This window comes from Macaca thibetana, chromosome 10, assembly GCF_024542745.1.
Source record: "Macaca thibetana thibetana isolate TM-01 chromosome 10, ASM2454274v1, whole genome shotgun sequence".
Classification (NCBI taxonomy): domain Eukaryota; kingdom Metazoa; phylum Chordata; class Mammalia; order Primates; family Cercopithecidae; genus Macaca; species Macaca thibetana.
The window spans coordinates 55,982,866-56,006,381 of record NC_065587.1 but is presented as its reverse complement, the minus strand read 5'-3'; the positions used below and the strand labels follow the sequence as shown (position 1 = coordinate 56,006,381).

The window sequence follows — 23,516 nt, the reverse complement described above, 5'->3', positions numbered from 1 at the left end:
GCGATAGATACTCTGCTTCTCAAACTTTAGCCCACCAGAATCACCCGGAGCGCAGTTAAAACAGACTGCTGTGTTCCACTCCCAGAAGTTCTGACTCAGCAGGCCTGGGGAGGAGCTGAAAGTTAGCACTACCAGCAAGTGGATGGTGCTGATGGTGCCGGTCTGGGATCCACACTTAGAGAACCTCTGGTCTAGACTAGAACGTGGCAGGATTGTCCTGCCTTAACTGAGGACAGTGGGGATGTATTGCTGGCCTGGGGCATGGAGCCCTGGTGGGGACATGGTTAGGTGTCCTTCTCAAGCCCCTTGGTGGGTCGTGGGGAGAGTCTTCTTCACCATGGGGAGAGTCTCACATTGGGTTGCCTGGAAATGGACTCTGAGATGGAGAGTTGCTCATGGAAGGTTTGTGTGGGGAAGTTGCCTGCGGTGAGGTGGGTGGAAGGGGTGCACCTGCGGGGGACACAGGAGGAAACATGCTTGGGCGGGGGAGAAGCTGGCCTGGCCTGGCCTGTGGTTCTCATGAATGCCATCCCACAGGGAGCTCTGGCGCTACGGTGGCTCTTCAGTGTTACCCCAGACGGAGATGAGGGTACTGCCCAAGCCTTTGATTCCTGCATCATCCAGTCATTTCAGCATAAGTGAGAGGCCTAAAGGTGAACAGCAGGCAGTTCCCCTGGGCGAAGGAATTCACTGCAGCAGAGGGCAATCCCATTGAAGGGCGAGCTGCAAGCCCAGCCGCTGATATTCCTGGGGTTGGGGGATGAGCATATGGAAGACGGCCGGGGAGTACCACTGTGACCATCTCAGGGAGATGCATCCTGTGGAGAAAATGCACCTTCCTTTTGGTTCCAGGAAGTCAAGGGCCAGCATGTGGATGACTTTTAGTGACTGTCACTCACTTGCTCAAGGTTCTTCTTTGTCTCATGACGTAAGAGAGATGTGTCACCTGCTCTGCGTAGGAAAGGCAGGATAGTTACTTTTTGGGTCCAAGGGAAGACGACTGGTAATTAATGGAGTTTTTAGGGGCTTAAAGATGCTCTACTCCAGGGTGGGATTCCAGAGTCCTTGCACTGAGCTGTCACATATCTTCCTGTCTGTTAGGGAGGATTCCAGATGGGTCTCCAAGGAGCTTCTGGGCCATGCTTAAGGAGGTCACCTCTGGACAAGAGCCAGGGCTTTCTCTTTGGGCTGGAGTCCTGTCTAGTTCAACAAGAGGCCGTCTGCCCTGCCCAGCCTCAGTGCAGGTCAGTGTCCCTGGCTTTGCCTTTCACCTTCACTGAGCTCCCAGGAAGCTCGGGGGCAAAGGAGTGGGTCACCTTTAGCCATAACATAGGCTATTGTGGTGTGGCTCCGTTCATTAACTCACTCCCAACTGCACTTCACTTTCTACCATTTCCCCCTTTCTCTTGAGTCCTGCCACTCTTTTATTTTTTAACCATTGGTTTTGCTCCTTGTAAGACACACAGAAGTATTTTAGAAGAGAAAAGACGCAAGTGAAGTCCCTGTCACTCTCTGTCCCTCTCCCTTCTCCACACACAGCCCCGTGTCCCGGGGTATCCACTGAAAAGGGTGTGGAGGGTGTACTTCCCATCAAACCCTTTCTTCACTTCCTTACTTTTAATACATTCGTTGTTTTTATTTCTGTAATCATTTTTTTATTTTCCTGGAATTCTGAGTTTCTTGATTGATCTCATCTCATCGTGGTCTATTCTTTCATGGATATGTGACTATCCTGAATCTCTTTGAAGATGGTAATTCGATTTTTTAAAAAGTGGTCTTTGTTTCCTGCATTTAACTCTGTTTTATTGGTGGTTCTTCTGTTCACTTTGAGGCCTCTCTTTTATGCTGATATTTTCTACAAATGCCTGGTGATTCTTGGTTGACATTTAAATTTGTAAATGGGAGGGGGGGGTCTAGATCTGTCCTGTGGTTGCGAGTTTCCTCAACACGGGTGGAAGCCATGACTGCGTGGGTGGGCAGTGTGGATGCTGAGTAGAAGCGCCCTGCATGTGCTGTGTGAGTGCAGACTCTGTTGCAGTGTGGGATGAGCGTACAATGTCCTTAGAGGCCTCTTTGTCCCTCAGGTAGGCCAGCAGTTACCCCCAGGGCACTGGTGCACTTTTCCTTGTGCCCACCCACAGGAGGGAGTCTCCCAGGGAGATTTCTCATTTCCATTAGAGAATTCTTCTCCTTGGCATTAGCCTGGGGGCAAAACCAACAAACAGCTTCTCCCAGGGCTTTGGACAGACGCAGGGGCCCCAGCGCAGGCTTCCTCTCTCTGGGAATGTTCTGGGGTTCAGTTAGGTGTTGTGTGCCGGTGTCTTAGTACTCACAGCCTTCGCTGTCAGTCTGTTTCTTTGACTTCTTAGTTTTTAGCAATCTCGTAATGTTTCTGATCCCAGCCTTTTCTTATTTTCTTATGTGCCTTAAGTCTTCCTGAGAACTATGCTGGGCACATTTGTCCCCATTTTTTAGGTGAGAAGACTGAGGTCCAGATGAATCAAGTAACAGAAGGGTGGCAGAGGAGGTTGTTAGGCAGAGCTGGAATCTCGCCCGAGCTTGCTCTCCAGCTGTCAGGCTGCCAGGGGGAGCTCACTTCCTCCTGCTGCAGGGGTGGAAGTGTGGATCGCTGGTCCCTTGTCTAAGAGCGCCTTTACATCACAGCTAATTAAAATGTGCTTATGTCGAAGCTGGGCCTAATTTGCAGGAATGATTTAGAAGCTTGTTGGAAATGAATCGACTCAGTAGTATAACCCAGGGTCAATCCCATGCATACATTTTATTGTTCCATCGTGCTGTGTTTTGACTTGAACTGAACTTTATGATGTGGAAGATGGACCCTGGGCTCTTTATGTCTCATTTATTCTGCAAATATTTCCTGTTTACATTATTTAGGAAGGTCTCCCACCCCCACTCCCATGCTTTCTCTGTTCTCTATGTCCACCTGAGATGGAAGTTCATTTTTATGCAAACCCAGATGTTGGATCCAGATGTGACTTTGAGTTTGATGGAAGTGCCTGGGTTCATATCCTGACACCTATAAGCTGTATGACTTTGGACCTGTCACTTAGCCTCTCTGAGTCATGGCTTCTTCATATAATCACATTTGCATCTCAGGTTGGTGGTTAGGTCTATGGGAGAGCAAGTAAGTCTTCCCCTCCCTCATTTCTTCCTCCAGGCACTGTTTAGGTCAACTGGGCCCTCTGTAGAACAGTGAGTATAGACCCTATACTAGGTTTTAGTGCCTTTATAAATTATACAGTCTAAGGAGCTTTTCAGTTCAGGATCGGTGTAGCGCTTGTTCCCATTGGGACTGTCTCTTTTCTCTCCTGTATCAGTTCCCTTCTTTCTCACTGCAGTTCCCACAGGGAGTTTTTAAGGACCAATGAAACATTCAGACTCACAAGATGAACACAGGGGACACTTGGCACCAGTGTCCTCGAAAGATTTGGGACACAGCCTGACACAGCCTGCCAGCAAGGCACGTGAGCTGTTCTCTTCTGCACGAGTAATTCTTGCAACAGTCTCTGCAGTGGTCCACGAAGGTGGCCAGGAGCTATTCTCTTTGTTGCCCCCTCCCTCCCAGGATCTAGTTCAAGTGCAGAGGGATGAGATACACAATGGGTGGCTGTGGGAGCCACCCTGGCTTAGAAGCCTTATTCTCCCAGCAGCCATATCCATTGTAACAATTCCCTAGGCTTAGCTTCAAGGACCCAGGGACATGTCAGGTGCAAATGTCACTGCATCTAGGAAAACCCAAAGTATGGCTTCTTTTTCAGATATTTATAACTTATTTATACTTCCTCCCAGTTCAAATGCAACTTACCAATCAGGGGTCATTTTTACCATAAGCAGAGTTGCCTGGTAACATAGTTAACATCCCACCTTCATCAGGTTTCCAGGGAAGTTATGCTCTGCAATTAACAAACGTGAAATTATCTTGCAACAAGGAAAAGGGTTTGGTTAACCCTTTCTTTCCCCCGTATTCATCATCCTCCTTTTCTTCCCCTGTGGGCTGGTATTTTTGGCATCTCTTTTGGAAGGACGAATGGAGTCCTAAATATATTCCACACTGTGTACATTTTCTGATTGATCTATATAATACACACACACCCACACACACACCCACACACACACATGCTGGGAGATATGCTTTGGACATACTGGCCTGGGATCAAATCTTGGCTTTGCCACCTATGAAGAGTTAAATTTTTTCATGTTTTTTTTCCTTCCTTCCTTCCTTCCTTCCTTCCTTCCTTCCTTCCTTCCTTCCTTCCTTCCTTCCTTCCTTCCTTCCTTCCTTCCTTCCCTCCCTCCCTCCCTCCCTCCCTCTCTCCTCTCTCCCTCTCTCCCTCCTTCATACAGCCATCCAAAGAGCATGCACTGCCTGCTGTATGCAAGGCTTTGTGGTAGGTGCCAGGCAGGAACAGGTGATAAAGACACGATCCTTGTCCTTGAGAAGCATGATCTTATTAGAGAGACAGAAATAAACAATTTCAAATGTGTGTAGTAAGCATTATGTTGAAGCAGCACAGGAGAGTGTAGGACCCCAGGCTAGGCTGGGGACAGTCAGGGAAGGCTTCTCAGAGGAAGGGACACTTGCCTGTGCTTGAAGGTGAGTAGAACTTGGCCAAGTGAAGAAGGTAGGGAAAAGCATTCCAGGTAGAAGGAACAGCATATGCAAAGGCATAGAAGGGGCTGAGAGTGTCAAGAGGTGAGGCTGAAGAAGGGAGCCAGGGGCATTTGGAAAGCTATTTATTATCTCTGATTTCAGTTTTCTCACAAAATGTGATGAGCAATGCTTATTGTTTATGAAATTAAATTCCCTTTCCAAATCTGTCTACAGATGCCTAAGAGCCAGGCTTTGATTTTAAATGAGAGAAGGAATAAAAAGCACTGGAGGGCCTGGCCGCCCACTTGCACAGTGCAGGTTTCCTCCAGCTGCTCTCGTGTTGGTCGCTTTATTGCTCCTTTGGACGGAGCACTAAATGTCTGCACGCCGACCTGGATTATGTCCTTCAGGATCAGCGAAGCACATCATTGTGTTTTCTTAATGGCTCAATGCTAACAGCAAGTCACGGCCTGTTGAGGTGTCCTCTGGGACAATTTTTCATCTGCCTATGGCCATGCTTCTGTCTGACGCTCTGTCAACACGCCCTGTCATTTGCTGCTTTGTCTTGCTTTGCCGAAAGGTGGCCACCTCCCACATGCCAGCAGGGGAAACTTAGCTTTCCATGGAGCTTGGAGACGTTTACTATCCAGTGACCAAAGGTCAGGATGAGCTGAGGAGCCATGGTGGCCACCATTGATGTCTGTATGATGCATAAATTGGATCCTGTCTCTTCTCCATAAAAACCTGCTCAATGGGGCCGGGCACGGTGGCTCATGCCTGTAATCCCAGCACTTTGGGCGGCAGAGGCGGGTGGATCATTCGAGGTCAGGAGTTTGAGACCAGCCTGGCCAACATGGTGAAACCCCGTCTCTACTAAAAATACGGAAAAAAAAAAAATAGCTGGGCATGGTGGCTCGCGCCTGTAATCTCAGCTACTTGGGAGGCTGAGAATCACTTGAACCCTGGAGGCGGAGGTTGCAGTGAGCTGAGATCATGCCACTGCACTCCAATCTGGGTGACAGAGTGAGTCTCAAAAAATAAAAAATAAAAAGAGGCAGGGAGGAACCCACAAAGCTGCTCAATGGCTTTCTGTTGCAGCTTGATGAACTCTGACAAACCTAAATCATATCTTCTTAGGTTTCTGCTTAAAGCCTTCCAATGTCTTACCCTGGTGAGTAGATAACATCCAACTCCTTCTTTGGCCCATAAATCCTCACGTAAGCTCGCCCCGTCTGCGTTTCCAGCCTCTGTTCTAGGCACCAGGCTTCATGCTGGGAACATGGTGATGAGCAAAGTCAGAGTCAGTCCCCCTCAATGACTCCATTCCAGTCACCTGGCCTTCTTGCTATCTCTCAGACCCGCTGTGTTCTTTTGCACTTGGGGGCTTTGCACATGCTCTTCCCTTTGCCTGGAATGTTCTTGCCCTCATTCTTCACATGGTTGGCTCCTGCCCAGCCTCAGCTTCATCCTCGTCTTCCCAGAGTCTGACTTGCTCATCTGTGCAGTTATCTCGCCTTTTCTCTGCCATAGCCTCTGAGCATTTTTATTTTTTAATTTTTAATTAATTAATTAATTTTTTTGAGATGGAGTCTCGCTCTGTCACCCAGGTTGGAGTGCAGTGGTGTGAGCTCAGCTGACTGTAACCTCCACCTCCCAGGTTCAAGCGATTCTCCTACCTCAGCCTCCCGAGTAGCTGGGATTACAGGCACCCACCACCATGCCCGGCTAATTTTTATATTTTTAGTAGAGGTGGTGTTTCACCATTTTGGCCGGGATGGTCTCAATCTCCTGACCTCGTGATCCACCCGCCTCGGACTCCCAAAGTGCTGGGATTCCAGGCGTGAGCCACCGCGCCTGGCTGCCTCTGAGCATTTTTCTTTGTGGCATCATATATCTGTGAAATTATTTGGTTGCTCCCCCTTCAGTATAATAAACTTTAAGAAGCAATAGGCTCATGCTTATTTTGTTTACCATTGCATCCCCATGGTGTCTGATCTATAGTAGGTGCTCGGTAAAAAGTTGTTGAAAGATTGAACAAGTGAATGAGGCAGGTTATATTTTTCAGAGATGACCACCGTAACATAGCCCAGGCTGTGTTTCTAAGAATAATCCACTCACCCTCTCTGGGCCTCACTTACCCTGTTTATATGTTGTTGCCAGGAGGATTAAACACATACATGTGAGGGACACAGTGTTTGGGCCCTGCAGGTGTCAATCCATGCGAATTTTAGAATTCTTATTGTAGAAACATGCCAGGACCATCTTCAGCTGAGCCCAAAGAGGAAAGTTGAGATATGACTCAAGAGAGATGATGTTTGAAATCCTTGTCTTCCTGGCTTTTAATCAATGCTTGACCCTTTGGGGCAAGGGCTGGCAGATGCAGCCCATTTTGTCCCCTTCCCATCTCCCTGGGAATGATGACCTTGCCTTTGTCAGGAGGGAGGCGTCACTCCCAGTTGCTTGGGCTGGGGTATCTGGGGCACAGTTGGCCTGGCCTTCGGAGATAATAAAATCTCTGTTCAGCCTGTGGGGATGTTTCTGTTGAGCAAGCAGGACTTTTTGGTGGCTTCTCTCCTAAAGTTATCACTCCTCTTTAAAAAAAAAAATTAAACTGTAAATTATGAACACTGTGTTACCTGCCAAAAAGTTTAGGAAATGAGGGAAATCACCTGTTATGATCTCACGGTGCAGATTCAAGGGCAGTGTTTGACACTTTGCCTTCTTAATACTCAAGGCTTGCAAACTGCACTGCCCTACCACAGTTCACTGGAAGCCCCTTACCCATCGCTTTCTTTCTACCTATTCCTGATGTTTATTGTTTATGCCCTTCTCTCCTTCCTCCTCTATCCCATTCACTAGAATATCAGCTTTGCAAGTGTGGGGATCTCTATTGTTTGCTCATGGGTGGAGCCTTCAGAGTGACTCTGACTGCCAGGCCTCTGGTTTTAGTGTTTCCCACCCACCAGGCAAACTCCTACACACACATCTTTTTTTTTTTTTTTCTTTAAAAGACAGAGGTTTGCTCTATTACCCAGGCTGGATTGCAGTGGTACAAACATGGCCCACTGCAGCCTCAACCTCCTAGGCTCAAGCAATCTTCCTGCCTCAGCCTCCTGAGTAGCTGGGACTACAGGCACGGGCCACTACACCTGACTAATTTTTAAATTTTTTGATGAGGGGTCTCACCATGTTGCTCAGGCTGGTCTCCAACTCCTGGGCTCAAGTGATCCTCCCACCTCAGCCTCCCAAGTAGCTGGGACTACAGGCATGTGCCACCACGCCTGGCTAAACACGCACGTCTGTTAAATTTCTGCTCAACTCCCACCCCCTCCTGGAGGCCATCACTGCTGTCCTCCCCTGTGCTATTGCCCTTCTCATCCAGCATCTGTGTCACTGTAGGCTCCCTGGGGCTGGGCTGCCCAGTGTCGCCAGGAGACATGGGCTTCGGAGGCCATGTCTGGGCGCTTGGACTTTGACTTGGGAGCAGTGGGAGTCATGGAGGTGTGCTGCATTTTAGAAGAATCTTTGTAGTAGTTCTGTGGGCGGAAATATTGGATGGGGCAAGAGTGGAGGCAGGAGAATAGTTGGGAGGTGGTACCTGTGGTTCAAGGGAGAATTGATGATGGCTTGCAGCCACGCTATCCAATAAGGTAGCCAGTAGCCACGTGTGGCTCTTTTCATTTAAAATACGGGAAAATAAAACAAAATTTAGTTCATTCACACTAGCTATATTTGGAGTACTCACTAGCCACATATGGGTGTTTTAGCCCCTATTGGGCAGTGCAGATACAGACATTTCTATCCCTGCAGAAAGTTCTGTTGGTCCACTCTGGCTTGGACTGTGGTGATGGAGTGGAAATGAAGAGAAGGGTGTGGGAGGTAACAGGAGGGAAGATGTATGCAGTTTGGGGATGAGTTGGATCTGGGGTATGGTGGAGAGCGGGGTATCAAAGAAGACTCAGGAAGTAAAATTTCTGGGTCAAAAAAGAGTGAGCATTTTTATGGCACCTGATTCATGCTGACCTGTCATTTTCCAAAAGGGTCACCCCCACTCCCCAGAAGCACGAGAAAGTGCCCATTTTATCCTGCTCTCCTGGCGCAGCTTATTACCTTTTAAAAACCCTTCCATTGTGTGTATACCTCTTGCCAAATCTGCCTTCATTTAGGTCTAGCATGTGGACCCTGAGGTCTTTGTGATTGGGGACTTATATGTATATTAATGCAGATTTCAATAAAAAGAGTTATGTTTGCCATTGTGGTACGGTCTGATGCTGTTTAAATGCCTTTGGTAATATCTTCAATCAGACAGCAAATAAAAAACAGGAAAGTTAGTAATAAAAAATGAATTAGGACGATTAGCAAAAGGTGAACCGCTTCCCTCCTCAGGCAACAGGCAGAGTTGACGGAGCTTTGCAGGGTGCCTCCTGTCCAAACACACGCCTGGATTATTGCAGCCTTCGGGGCTGACTCTGGGGTCTTCTCTGCACATAGGACTTGGTTATTGCATTTAGTTTTGCAAAGGTCATGGACATCCCCTCAGAGGGGCTTTGAGGGGCTCACACCAGGATTGGGGGCTCACACCCTGGGGTGGGCTAAAGACAAGGGGTTGGAGAGGGGTTGATGCCCTCCCTGCCATTTCTGACTGAGGGCAGGTCAGCAGCTTCTTCCTCTAAGCAGAGACATCAGTGGGCCTTGCTCCCCTCCACGTATCCTACAGGGGCCTGGACAAATCTCATCCACCTCTCTTTCTGACACCTTCCCCAGGAGTGCTTTTGGGGAACCTTTCCTAGCTGTCTGGTGGCCGGGGCAAAGTCCCTTCAAGAAGGAAGTAGAGGCAAAGGCTGTAATTGACTAATGCAGACCCTGAGGCACCAAAGAGAAACAGAATTCTAGTGATCAAGTGTGGTCACTAGAGGTTAGAGCTCAAACCGGAAGGGTGAGAAGCTTCTACCTGGGTAATGTTGGGAATCACACTCACCTGGAGCAAAGGGGACCATGTTGACCCCCACAGGAGCAGCTGTGGGCAGCTGTGGGCATCAGCACTCAGCCCCTGGGGAGTGGGTGCACAGCCTGAAAGAGGGGTTCTGGGTGGAACTCGTGGTCATCCAGTCACAGTATCTTTGCCCGAGGATGGCCTTGAGGAGGGTGGACTGGGAGGCAGGACTCGGGCTCCAGTGTGGACTCTGCTGTGTCCCCTGGGGTGGCCGCTTCTCCTCTCTGGGAGCTGCATGTGCTGCAGGCTCACAAGGTGATGGTTGTGGTTGGTCCTTTGTCCTGGTCCTCAGGCTGTGATGGAGGCTGAGGGTGGGGATTGGGGGAGGGTTTGCACAGGAAGAGGCAGCTCTTATTTCAGAGCCCAAGGTCAAGGCGGGGGGCGGGGCGGTGGGGGAGAGGGAGGGGGAGAGAGAGAGAGAGAGAGAGAGAGAGAGAGAGAGAGAGAGAACCCCTGAGGCCTGCAGTGTTCAGGGAGGGCTTCCTGGCAGAGGGAACCTTTAGGCGAGACCTCCAAGAGTAGGAGGAGAACGTAGAGGAATGGGGAAGGGCAGAGGCATTTATTTAGTATCCATCATAGGATGGGTATTTCACTTACATTATTTATTTACTATTCACAACAATCCTATTTAGAAAGCCACCTCCGCTGTGCAGGTGAGGAGCTGAGGTTCGAGAGGTAAGGGCACTGGGCCGGGGTCACAGTGGGATTGGAACCCAAACCTGCTTGCCAGAAACATACTTTCTCTTCCTAAGGGACCACACCACATAGGGAGAGGGTGTGTGGAAAGGGGAGGGGAGCTGGCGGCCTTGGGAATTACTGCAGACCTGACTGGATAGGCAGAAGCTCGTATAGAGGGGCTAGGAGGACACTCAGTGCCAGGCTCTGGGGTTTGGATGCTGTACTGGGGAGCCATGGAGGGCTTTGGGGCAGGCGCGATGGTGCAGTGTCATACCCTCTGCCCTGGGACCCCCTTCCCAACCCAACTCTGAGCCTGCTTCTCCACATTGTCCACCCTCCCTGGATATTCAGGCTTTGTGTGTGTGTGTGTGTGTGTGTGTGTGTGTGTGTGTGTGTGTGTGTGTGTGTGTGTTGGGGTGGCTGGAGTCCATCCTACACCCTTGCTATAGATCATTTTTTGGACATTTGGGCTACTCCGGGCAAAGGTAATCTATTTTTGCTGTAAGTGTTTTGTGGGGTAGAGGCCAGGCCAAGCTGCCAGCAGCATCCCTGGAGTCATGCTCTGTCCAGGAATCTTGGTGACAGCTGGGTGTCTGGCCACTGTAGTGAGCCTTCTTTCTCTCCCCTTCCCATGCAGCCAGCCCCGTTCTGTGCACTGGTGCCTTGGGGGTGAGTGGAGGAAGGAGCACAACTCATTATCCCAGATGAAGACAGACTGAGCTTGGGTGCGTCAGGACCTTGCGGGGAGGATTTGGTTCTGAATTATCTTCAGTCTTCTTCGCTCTGTTCTCCACCTCTGTGGCCTGAGTTTTCTCTCCCAGTCAAAGCTGGGAACATCCAACTCTCTCTCCGGCATCTTCCCTGTAAGCCTCTCTTGCATAGGATGTTATATAAGTGACAGTCACAGCCTGGAACCTGGCACGAGATGCTGATAGCAAACATGGAAACTGTTAGTGCTAAGCGGTGATGTGGGGATAAGATGGTCGAATGAAAGGTACCAGCAGAGTGGGGGTGGGGACGAGGAGGAACTACTGTTTATTGAATACTTAACTGTGTGCCAAGCATTGTGCTATCTTATTTACTGTTTATTGAATACTTAACTATGTGCCAAGCATTGTGCTATCTTTTGTATACTATCTTATTTAACCCCTACAATACCCCTGCAAGTTATGTATTACTATTACCATGCCACAAATGGGATACCTGAAGCTCAGAGACACTTGCCCAAGGTCACACAGCCTGTAAGAAGCAGAGTGGATCTGCCTGTAATCCCAGCACTTTGGGAGGCTGAGGTGGGTGAATCATCTGAGGTCAGGAGTTCGAGACCTGCCTGGCCAACATGGTGAAACCCCGTCTCTACTAAAAATACAAAAATACAAAAAATTAACTGGGTGTGGCGGCGAGCACCTGTAATCCTAGCTATTCAGGAGGCTGAGGCAGGAGAATCGCTTGAACCCAGGAGGCGGAGGTTGCAGTGAGCCAAGATCGTACCACTGTACTCCAGCCTGGGCAATAAGAGTGAAACTCCGGGTGTGGTGGCTCATGCCTGTAATCCCAGCACTTTGGGGGGCCGAGGCGGGTGGATCACCTGAGGTCAGGAGTTCAGGACCAGCCTGACCAACATGGTGAAACCCCGTCTTTACTAAAAAGACAAAAAATTAGCTGGGCATGGAGGCGCATGCCTGTAATCCCAGCTACTCGGGAGACTGAGACAGGAGAATTGCTTGAACCCGGGAGGTGGAGGTTGCAGTGAGCCAAGATCACACCATTTCACTCCAGCCTGGGCAACAGGAGTGAAACTCCATCTCAAAAAAATAAATAAAATAAAATAAAATAAGAAGCAGAATGGATCATGAACATGAATCCGTCTAGCTCTGAAGTCATGCTCTTTATTCTGCACCACATATTCTTGCGTGCACAGGGGTCTTTAGCTTCCTTTTGGAGACCCTTTCATGTGGTCCTCATTTAGACTCAGACCATTGACCCGAGAGGGCTTGGCATGGCGTATGTCATTCCCGCTGGTGGAGACAGGCAGAGCTACCAACAGAGGTGAGTGCCCACCTTGTCCCAGCTCAAGCCAATGTCATAGGCCAGCAGGCTCAAACTCAGGGTCTGAACTTCCCTGATCCCAGCTGCCTCCCAGCCCCCAAGAGGCTTTGTTGTTTTCAACTTGATGTTGAGTAGACCAGACACATGTTCTTTGGCTGTGAGCGTATCAGGGCAAATGCTCTTCTATTAGGTCCTGTATCGGTTGTGTATTGCTGCACAGTAAGCCACCAGAATTAATGGCTTAAAACAACAACCATTTCATTAAGCTCATGATTCTGTGGGTTGGCTGCAAGGCTTCCTGGCTAGGCTGGTTGTCTCTACAGGCTCTCCCCGCATCGTGGTCTGTTGGCCAGTGGCCTGGGAGTTGGGTCATCTAGGACAGCCTCCCTCGCATGGCTGGCAGTTTGCCTGCTGCTGGCTGGGGGCTGGCTGGTTGTTGGCTCAGCTCCCTGCGTGATCTCCTGTCCTCCAGCAGGCTAGCTCGGGCATGTGCGCCTGAGGCTCCCAGGCTCCTTGGTGCAGCAAGAAAGAGCAAACCCCAGTGTCCTGGTGCTTTTCAAGCCTCTGCTTGTGTCACATTTGCTGTTGTCCCATTTGTCAAATACAAGCGTATGGCCAAGTCCACATTCAAAGCATAAAGAGAGAACGATAAGAGGAGTGGCAACCTCACAGTGCCGAAGGCATGCATGCAGGACAGGAAGCAATGATTATGATTAGTGGTCATCTTTGTAATCTACATAGCTGCTCCCACTCTTCAGAAAGCAGACATTCATCGAGCCCCTGCTGTGTACCAGGCACTGTGGCAGGGACTCTGGGGTGAACAAGACAGGCCTCGTGCAGTGGGCATGTGGCCTCTAGTCTAGCCAGTGAATAATCACATGATGACACATAACGAAAGCAGAACAGGTGTGATGAAGGAGAGCCACACGGGGCCGGGAGACCAGGCAATGGAGAGCATTGCGGGGACTGTGGGAAGACTAGGAGTTGCTAGATGATGGGCACGGGGGAAGCATTCCAGACAGGGAAGAGCACGTGCAAAGGCCCTGTGGAAGGAGGGGCCCGGCACACTTGACCACCCTAAGAAAGTGCCAGTTTCTTTTAAGTGTTGGCAACCTTGGGCTAAGAAGGGAACTTCTGGTTTGCAGAGGTCCCCTGAGCATTCCCGTGCGGTGCAGTCTCAGGAGTAAGGTAGCCACGGGCAACTCCTGGGTTTTGTGGGCTGGGATAGGAGACCCAGGAGAGATTGGAGCGTTGGGAAGGGTGTTATGGGGACAGGGTTCAGCTTGAGGAAGGGGGAGGATGAAGCAAGGAAGGGTCAGTTGCGGAGGATTCGGGAGGACTGGTGTGTGAGGGAAGTGAGGGGGTTTGGACTCAGTCCTGCTGGCTGGTGGTCTTTGAACCGTGGATTGAGAATGAGGTGATCAGATGTTGGGGAGGCCCGTAGGGAGGGTGCACAGAGGAATAACTTGGGGACCCTCCCCAGCCACACCCCAGGTCTCCAACCCTAAGCCAGCCTCTATGTCCATATGCAAGGCTGGGAGGGTCACCCTGGGGAGCTGCCTGCCCAGTCCCGTAAGCAGCTGTTGATGTTCCTGGAGCCTTCAATAGCTTCTCTCAAGGCAGATCAGGGGCTGTGGTTTTGGAAAAGGCCCAGCATCACTGGGGGCCAGAATAATGATCATAAATGAAGCAGCACAGGTTGGAAAAATGGGAGGAGTCAGGAATGTGGGTCCCTGCTTCTCGCCAATGTCTCCATGAAACTGTGCAAGTAGCTGCCCAGTCCTGAGCCTCAGTTTTCTCATCTGGAAATAGGGCCAGCTCCCACCCTCCCTGGGTTAAGTGAAGAGGAAGCTTTGAGGGCTGTGAATGTCAGCACCTTCAGTCTACTGCTTGTGGACAATGCAGGGACCCCAGTGACTATGCGGGGGAGTGACGCAAACTCTCCTCTTACCAGGACCCATGTCAATGGAACTTTCTTCCCAGAAATAAGCAGAAACCGTGGCAACTGGGATACATCACGTGGACTGGCAGCCTGTCCCAGTGATGGCCAGGAGAAGGGCCCGGCACAGATGCGGGCCCCACTCACAACTCCACCTGCTGTGGGATGACCCACCGGGACCCCTTAGTTCTCCCCTTCTGCCTGAGGTAGGACTGAGAAGTTCAGGCCTGACTTTGGGTTTCCGTTCAACCTCAGATTTTACTATTACTTAATAATGAAATGCTTGTCCCGGAAAGCATGTCTCAAATGAGATAAGTTGAAGCAGTCCTGGCTCCCGCCCCATGTCCTGATGGGTGCACTAGGAGTTATGAGGATGCTGCTGGAGGTGAGCACTGAAATGGCAGCAAATCTACTCTGAGAGGGAGGGCGCTGAGCCTGTGAGCTCCTTCAGTCTTCAGACAGCCAATGAGGTGGTGGCATTAACACCCCACTTTACAGAGAGCCTCAGCTCTTTACCCAGAGTTCACAGCTAGTATTTGACAGAGCTGGGATCCGAACCTGCATCTTCATGCCCCAGGACTTATTTCCACACTGGCTTTAGCTGAACTGGAGGCCCAGCCACCACGTGGCAGGCAAAGAGCATTGGTTGCTCCCTGCATTGAGGGGGTGACTGGTCTGTGATGCCTGCCCCCAGCACAGTGGGTCCAGGCATGGTGGAGGGGCGTCTGAGGCGGCTGTGAAGGCCAGGGAGTTTTCCAGCCCTAGTGTTCTGCCTTATGGCCTCCTTGTGCAGCTCTGGCAGGAGTGGGATAGGTGCCCTCGCTTCTAGAAGCATGGTCTTGCCTTAGCTGGGAGTTGAGGGTGGAGCTTCCTGGAGTTGCTGGCTTTACCTGCGTCTACAGCCATCCAGACAGGATGCCAAAGCCCCAGCTTGGGTAACCCCCTTGTCTCTTGGAGCCCCAGTGTCCTTATCTGTAAAATGAGGAGATTAGTGAGTGCCTCAGGGACAGCGTAGCATAGTGGTGGTGGGCATGCCTGTTAGGTCCTAGGACCTTAGTTCCAATTCTCTCTGTGACAGTTACTAGCTGTGCACAGCTAGTAAGTTACTTAACCTCTCTGTGCCTCACCTTCCTCCTCTGTAAAATGGGGATAATAATTGCATCTACTTAATTTGTGGTAAGGTTTGCACAGAGATTTCATCATATTGGAACTGGAGGAGTTGAGTAAGTAGAAAGGATAAAACCTTGGTCTAGCTTCTGCCAATTTCTGGGCAAAAGCTGAAGTTAGCACAAAGTCGGCCCAAGCACTCTCTGCTGCACTCAAAGTACAGTTCTGCTGCCGGAACCCAGCCGGGGGAGGGTGTATATGTGTAGAGGATGGAAACTGATTAAGAATAGGACGGATGCCAAGACTAGTGAGGCATTTTAACAAAATGCGGCTGGAATGTGGCATTGTGTGTAAGTCCCACAAATGAATACATGTGGTGGGGCTGGAAGATGAGCGAGGGTTCATTTGGTGGACCGTTCGTATAGTCAGACATGAGTTTAAACCGACCTTGCAGCTTAGAAGCTGTGTGACTTCAAGAGCTTCCTTAATGTCTCTGAGCCTGTTGGCACACCTGAAAAGAAAAACAACTCATTTCGTTTTGCTAGATTGTCTAAGGATTAAAGAGGTGACAGAAAGTACCAGTGCCTGGCACAGAGTAGATGCTTACTAAACACCCCAACAGTGTCTTATGGGGTGCTTATGTGATTCAGTCGGTGCTGCTACTGAGTGACCACAGGGATATGCTCAGATATGCTGCAGAGGTTTCCTTCCGTAGTTAAGGGCAGGGAGTCATGCGCTGTATGAGACATTTTTCCTTAGGGAAAATGAAGTCATGGGACTTGTTCACCTGGATGGTGCAGTGCAGGGGTGTATGGGGCTTGCGGTACTGCAGACAAGTCCCTGGGACAGTGTGACTGAGGGATGGGGCCTTGCGTCTAGGAGCTTGGTGCAGAGCTCAATCAAGAACCTTAAAAGAAAACTGAGGCAGGAGAATGGTGCGAACCTGGGAGGCGGAGCTTGCAGTGAGCTGAGATGGCGCCACTGCACTCCAGCCTGGGCGACAGAGCGAGACTCTGTCTCAAAAAAAGGAAGGAAGGAAGGAAGGAAGGAAGGAAGGAAGGAAGGAAGGAAGGAAGGAAGGAAGGAAGGAAGGAGGGAGGGAGGGAGGGAGGGAGGGAGGGAGGGAGGGAGGGAGGGAGGGAGGGAGAAGGGAAGAAGGAAAGGAAGGAAGGAAGGAAGGAAGGAAGGAAGGAAAGGAAACACAATGTAAAGCACAATGTAAAGACTTTCTACCTTGAGGGCAGTGGGGGCCTTGAAGGATTTTAAATGGTGGGACGTCACTTTTTTTGTGAAGAGATGGTGTCCTGCTCTGTCACCCAGACTGAAGTGTAGTGGTGTGATTATAGTTCACTGCAGCCTTGAACTCCTGGGCTCAAGTGATCCTACTGCATGAGGCTCCTGAGAGGCTGGGATTACAGTCATGCGCCACCATGCCCAGATAGGTTTTTTTTTTTTTTTTTTTTTTTGGTCTGTTTTTCAGAGATGGGTCTCGATATGTTGCCTAGGCTGGTCTTGAATTCCTGACCTTAAGCAATCCTCCCATCTCGGCCTCTCAAATTGCTGGGATTACAGGTGTGAGCAATCGCACCTGGCAACTTTTTTTTTTTTCCCTAAGAAAACTCTACTGATTGGCCTGGAAAATAAATGGGGGAGGGTGAGCTAAAGAGAGGCTGCTATGGGGATCCAGGCCAGAAGGGTGAGAGGCTGAGCCAGAGTCGCAGGGATGGAGCGGGAATGAGAGGTGACTGCAGAGGATGAGGCAGCGATCAGGGCTCCCTAGGGGTGTGGTGTGGCGCGTTGGTGGTCAGTGCTTTGCAGAGAGGAGGCACATGGGATTAAGCAAACACAAAATCCCAGTGGGCCTGAGGATGTAGACAGGGCACCTTAGAAGCGCAAAGCGGCTTTAGTCACTTCCCTTGGGTGAGATTTGTTTAATGGAAGCTTGCAGCTTCTCAGCACTTAGCAGGTGCTGACGGGGGCATCACAATATTGTGAAATGCAGCTGTGAAGCCGACTTCATTACCAGCTTACCTGGTGATGAAGCAGCCGCCTTAGTTAGCACTGATGGTTGGGTGTGACAGAGCTAAAATTGAACTTGGCAATTACCGCTCATGAGAGGTTCTCGGTGCTGGGAAAGGAAGGTTCCGTGGAAATCAACCCTGGTAATCACAGGGTTTAAAATTAGTCAGTTACTATTAAGGTTGCTCTGTCAGCGTATGCTTCAGGGTGATGTGAGGGAAGGGGGCGTGGAAGCTTGGGTTTGGGCCATTGTAGGTTACCTTATGTTCACCTGCACTGCATTTAAGAAAAAAAAGTTGGTTCTAGGACAAAGGTTTGAGAGTCCCAGTGTTGATATCATGGTGCAGGGTCGCCATTTGGATAATAGGTGATTTTAAAGCCCTGTTCTTTTTCTTTTTTTTTTTTTGAGATGGAATTTCGCTCTTGTTTCCCAGGCTGGAGTGCAATGGTGCCATCTTGGCTCACTGCAACGTCTGCCTCCCAGGATCAAGCGATGCTCCTGCCTCAGCCTCCTGAGTAGCTGGGATTACAGGCACGTGCCACCACACCTGGCTAATTTTTGTATTTTTAGTAGAGACGGGGTTTCACCGTGTTAGCCAGATTGGTCTCGAACTCCTGACATCATGTGATCCACCCATCTCGGTCTCCCAAAGTGTTGGGATTACAGGCACGAGCCACTGTACCTGGCCTAAAGCCCTGTTCTTTTTATTTGTGTAAGCTCACACCCTCTCTCAGCTTTGGTGTTTTCTATTGACTTGAAGGGGTTTTCTGACTCGCTTCTGGCCTCTCCTTGGGATGTCACGCAGGAAGAGCTCAGCTCTCTGTGGGTTCCTCCTTGCCCCAGAGGAAGGAATGATGTGATATGGTGGAAGGTTCCTGAGTCCTTCACAGAGTTGTTTTTGGTAAACCTCGGCTGGGACATCTAAGCAATCTCAGAATGTTTGTCTCCATTTTGTGAATGGAGAAGACAGCAAGGGGCTGAGATGGGCTTGGTTGCTGCTGTAGTGAAAATCAAAGGACAAAGCTTATAATGATTCAATTGTGAGTTTGCCTGGGCTGTGTGCACTGACCCTCATGAATAAGAAGATGGAAGTCAACTCATTGCTGTGAGGCTCAGCTTCCTCATCTGTAAAATGGGAACTTGTTTTGTGCAGGTGTGAGGATTAAATGACATCATCAAAGCACAGTAGAACCTCAGCATGGCGGCTGTTGGCTATTAACAGTGATGGTTATGGACCAGACCAGGCACTTTCCATCGATGACAGCTGCTTTGCACAAAAACCCCACCAGGAGGGAACTGTTATTCCCATCTTAACATTAGTAAACAAAGACTCAGAGAGGATCTAAGTTTGGCCAAGATCTAAAGGTACAGCCAGAATTCAAACCCAGGCATTCTGGCCACAGAGCTCGGTCATTGTCCCTGCCCCTCACCCTGGGAAGAGCTGAACAACAAGGAAACAAGTAACATGACTCATGCCTGTCATCCCAGCACTTTAGGAGGCCAAGACGGGAGGATTGCTTTAGGACAGGAGTTAGAGACCAGCCTGGGCAACATAGTGAGACCCTATTTTTACAAAAAAAGAAAAAATACAAAAATTAGCAGGGTGTCGTGGCACATGCCTGTAGTCCCAGCTACTCGGGAGGCCGAAGCAGGAGGACCTCTTGAGCCCAGGAATTCAAGGCTGTAATGAGTTATGATCACACCACTGCACTGCAGCCTGGGCAATAGAGGGAGACCCTGTCTCAATAAATAAATTAATTAAATACATAAATAAAAAAAAAGAAAAGAAGAAAATGAGCAGCCTGGACAAGCTGCCTCCGTGGATAAGAAGAGAGAAGCATTAAAACTGAAAGATCATTTCCAAAAGGCTGCAGCTCCTCCACAGGAAGCTGAGTCATCTCTCTTTGTTTTGAACCATAACCATCACGTTGCCTCAGAATCTGAAAAATTAAAAAAGAACTACAAAAATGCTGAGTTTCTTCATGGTGCAGAGGCCCTTCTTGTCTCCACCCCAGAAGGAGCTGAGCAGAGGGGCCATAGAGATGGGACCCCCTCCTCCAACCTGCATTAAATACCTCCAGCTGAAGATTTATTGCAAAGCCAAGAGCACTGCACCTGGAATCCGGTCTCACACCCTGGGATTTGCCTTGCTAAGCCTCCGTTATCCAACCTGCCAGGCAGGTGCACCTGCCCCAGCCCTGCCTTCTCTGTGGGGCTGGTGCTCTCGGGATGTATAAGTCAGGATTGGGAGGATGCCTTCTCACCTGCACACCTGTGGATGATACGATCACAGCTCCAAATGCCTCCTCCCAGTACTTGTGGCAGAATCCAGTCCAGAATCTGGGCCTCGGCTTAGCTCCTATAAACTCTCTCTCCTACAGATGGTGGGGTTCAGTAAGCGTTTGATGAAGAATGCAGGGGCTTTCTGTGCTTGTCTGGTATCACCCAGCTTCTGCCTTTTAAAATGCCTTGTTCCTTCTCTATGTACTCAAACTCTGCCCCTTCTCCAAACCTCACCTTTTTCATGAAGCCCTCGCCCAGGCGACCACCCTGAGACCCTTAGCCGTGAGCACTGTCTCAATTATATCATAGTTACTCACCTCTGTGTGTGAGCCGGGCTTCCTGTGAGGACAGGGGCAGTGTTCTGTTCACACATTGCTCCAGCTTCTGGAATTATGACCTATGTGAAGTAGGGAGGAGGCAAAGGTAACAAATAGAAAGTTTTCTGAGTGAATAAATAAGTGAATGAATACATAAATGGTACTTGAAGGATTTTACCTTTGTGTTTTCTCTGTGACAATCAATTATACCTTTCACTTACCTCGTTTCTGATGAACAAGTTTAACATTTAACAAGCAACATGGCTTCTTTCAACATCAACAAATGCCCATCATTTTCATGGCTGCATAGTATTCCATTCTGTGGACAGCTGTGATTTATTTATGCAACCCTGTATCAATGGACTTTATTGTCATTTTCATCTTCTTATAAATAACGATGCAATAAATATCCTTGTCCACACAAATTTGAGCCTAGAAAGTTCTTTCTCATCCTAAGCTTATAATAACTATTCATGGAGTTTGTTTTTGCACGCTTACAGCTTTGTGTGTGTATGTGTTTCTAAATCTTTGGTATGTCTGAAATTTTCATCCATCTTTGTATCACAGTGCAAAATGCACCTCTCTTTTGCCTTGAGACAAGGGCCATGTGCCTTGGATCTATGAGTTGTGTGCACTTTCTATTTGGTGAGCACCCACTATGTGTCAGGCCCCATGCTGGGAGCCAGGACCCAGAGATGAGCAAGAGAGACGATCTTGACCATCAAGAAGCTCCGAGCCTAGCGAAGAACAATAAACACAGAAACAAAAGCCGTCAAACACATAAGCAGAAACCATTGGCTGGAGGAGTGTGCTATGGACAGAGTGATTCCGGTGCAGGTGAGATTAGAGGAACTCTCTGTGGGGAGGAAGGAGATCTTTGAGCAGAGCTGGAAGGATGAGAAGCAGTCCGTTGTGTGAAAGTCAGGGGAAGAGCATTCCAGGAAGAGGGAACAGCATGAAAAAGGTACAGAGGCAGGGAAGCAAGATGTTTTCCTTTCTGGAGCCTTTTGTAATCCCCCTTCCAGCCCCTCCCTCCTCCTGCAGACACGCTGGGCACTAGCCCCCTTTGTCACATGAAATTTGCTGTTCCTAGGCCGTTCTCTCTGTCACTTACTTTAGTATTGTTACAAGTGTTCAGGAATAGGATGATTCCCCAGAGCTCTTCCTGCTTAGTCTGGATCCTCTCAGCTCTGTGATGCCTCCTCAGCAGCCTTTGCTGCTTCTGAAATGTCCAAAAAATTAAAATTAGTTTAATATCACTCGGCACAGTACATGACACTTAATAGGTACTATTAGCCCCATTTTACAGGTGAAGAAACTGAGGCTCAGGGAAGTTAGCCATTCCAGCAGGCAGAGCTAGGATTCAAACCCAGCTCTGTCTTATTTCAAAGTCTGCCTTCTTCATGGAGCCCTAGTTTAACAGCATTTGTGTGAAAGCTGATGAGAGACTGCTGGTTAATCCTTAGTGCCTTGGGCCAGCTTTATTCCAAGCCCGATCAAGGCTTGTGGTGGGTGACCTTGGCCTTTGGCCTGACGGCTTCAGAAGAGTGGAAGGGAGCGGGTTGGTGGGGGGGCGGGGGGGGGTTCTTCTTTTTTTGTTTTAAATTACAAATGTAATACATGCTTGTGGTAAAGAAAAAAAAATGAAGCAAGAAAGAAAAAGCAGCAACTGAAAATATCTCCTCCTCCCTAGTGTAACCGCTATTAACAGCCTGGTATCTTTTATAGTCCATGTTCAAACACATACATATATACCATTATTGTTTTTATAAAAATGGAACCATGTCCTTGACTTTTTCTCTCATCCAGTTCCAAGTCAGTACCTACACGCCTTCCTTGTTCCATCGGATGTATTTCAATTTATTCAACCAGACCCTGGCTTTCAACATTTAGCTGTCTCTAATTCTCTCTGTAACAAGCAACATCCTTGGGCATGCATCCATGCACTGACTACAGGTATTTCTGCAGGATGGATGCTCAGAAGTCTAATTGCTGAATGAAAGGGCATGCAAGTGTCACACGTTGACAGGTGCTGCCAGTTTGCCTTCCGAAGGCTCTTCCAGTGCAACACCCCTCCCATGGCAGTGTGTGTGAGTGGGGAAGGCTCTTAAGCCACAAGTGACGTGGAGCTGTGCTGTATTTAGGGGCTGCCTCCCCTTCTGCTCCCCGAGACCTGGCGTGGAGACCGCCACCAGGAGCTCCGAACACACAGGCCCAAATTGGAATAGGAGATGGATTTTGATAAAAGAGGTTAAATAACAGGTTTTTCCATTTCACCTTATACGAACGGGATGGGGGGGTGGGGGTGCTGGGCCTCCAGCCAATAGAGGACCAAGAGTTGTCAGGAGGGCTTATAAAGCTTGCTATTTCTGGCATTTTTTCCTCTTTCTCTGCTGATTATGCAGCAGACTCGCACAGAGGCTGTCGCGGGCGCGTTCTCTCGCTGCCTGGGCTTCTGTGGAATGAGACTCGGGCTCCTTCTACTTGCAAGACGCTGGTGCATTGCAGGTGTGTTCCGCAGAAGGTAAGCAGTGGGTGCCCGCCGCCCCGTGAAGTGGAGGCGGTCAGGCCGTCCCTCTGGGCTGAAGACAGGTGATGTCTGGATGGGGGCAGGCAGGGACCTGGACTGGTGCTTGTCACATTTTGGAATGAAGATGCTTTAGAGGGGCCAGGAGGCCTGCAGTTGGCAGCTCCTCCTTGGAGAGGAATTCTGGAGGCGGTTGGGGCTGGCCTCTGGAGAGCAGGGTCAGGCTGTGGCCTTGGTGCCCAGGCTGCTCGGGAGCATTCATTCATTCATTCAGCACACCCTACAGTGGGCCTGGCCAGGTGTGGGTTGGGGGTCTGGCTGATTCAGACTGGAAACAATGGGAGCAGTGATGGGGATGGCCCATGGCTTGCGAGGAGCCCAGAAAACACCTGGGCTAAAGAGTGACAGGGGCCTTCCAAGAAGGCAAGAGGGGTGAGAAGCAGCTGAGGACGTCACCAGGAATGCCCGAGCTGCCTCTTCCACTGGATTTTGGAGTTTGGGGAATCAATAAAAATTCCTCCCCAAATTTGGTGAATGCCACCTTTTCCTTTTGTTAAGGAAGGACATTGAAAAATAACCAGTTGGGATCTCCACGCACCATACTTTTGTAGAAGAAAGGACAGCAACAAATGAAAAAGGACCTAGTCAGACTTAAGGGGACACACATGCCCTTAATAGGGGGCAGAGATTTCAAATGCAGAAACCTAACTTGAATGGCCATCCCAGCTGTGCCTGGGAGGCTATCTTGCTGATGGGAGTTGGCTGGGTTGGGGGCGGGGCTTGTTGCTGTTGATGGCGCTGCACCCAGCAGACCAGGAGGCCCGACCTCTTCTGGAGCTCTCATTTATCACAGCCATTGGTGAAATCCGGCTTCAAGCATGTGCGTCCCAGCAACAGAAGCCTCCCGCTCAGGTCCGCTTTCCGTCATTTGGAACATCCTGGGTGAACCGGGAGAGACCAGGAAACACCAGCTTCTGTGCCTCCTGGGATG

At 49.6% G+C, this 23,516-nt stretch overlaps 1 protein-coding gene across 3 annotated transcripts in view; it reads left to right on the top strand.

Annotated features, from left to right (window-relative positions):
- The window catches only part of TOX2 (TOX high mobility group box family member 2), a 158,126-nt gene that overhangs the window by 8,544 nt on the left and 126,066 nt on the right, over window positions 1-23,516 (top strand). Inside the window, exon 1 of one of the 3 annotated variants that reach the window (XM_050806506.1) lies at window positions 22,358-22,522. The exons of the other annotated variants lie outside the window; for them this stretch is intronic. The gene's annotated coding sequence lies outside the window, so the exon portion shown is untranslated. Of the gene's footprint in view, window positions 1-22,357; window positions 22,523-23,516 lie in introns of those variants that run through there. 3 annotated transcript variants of the gene reach the window in all.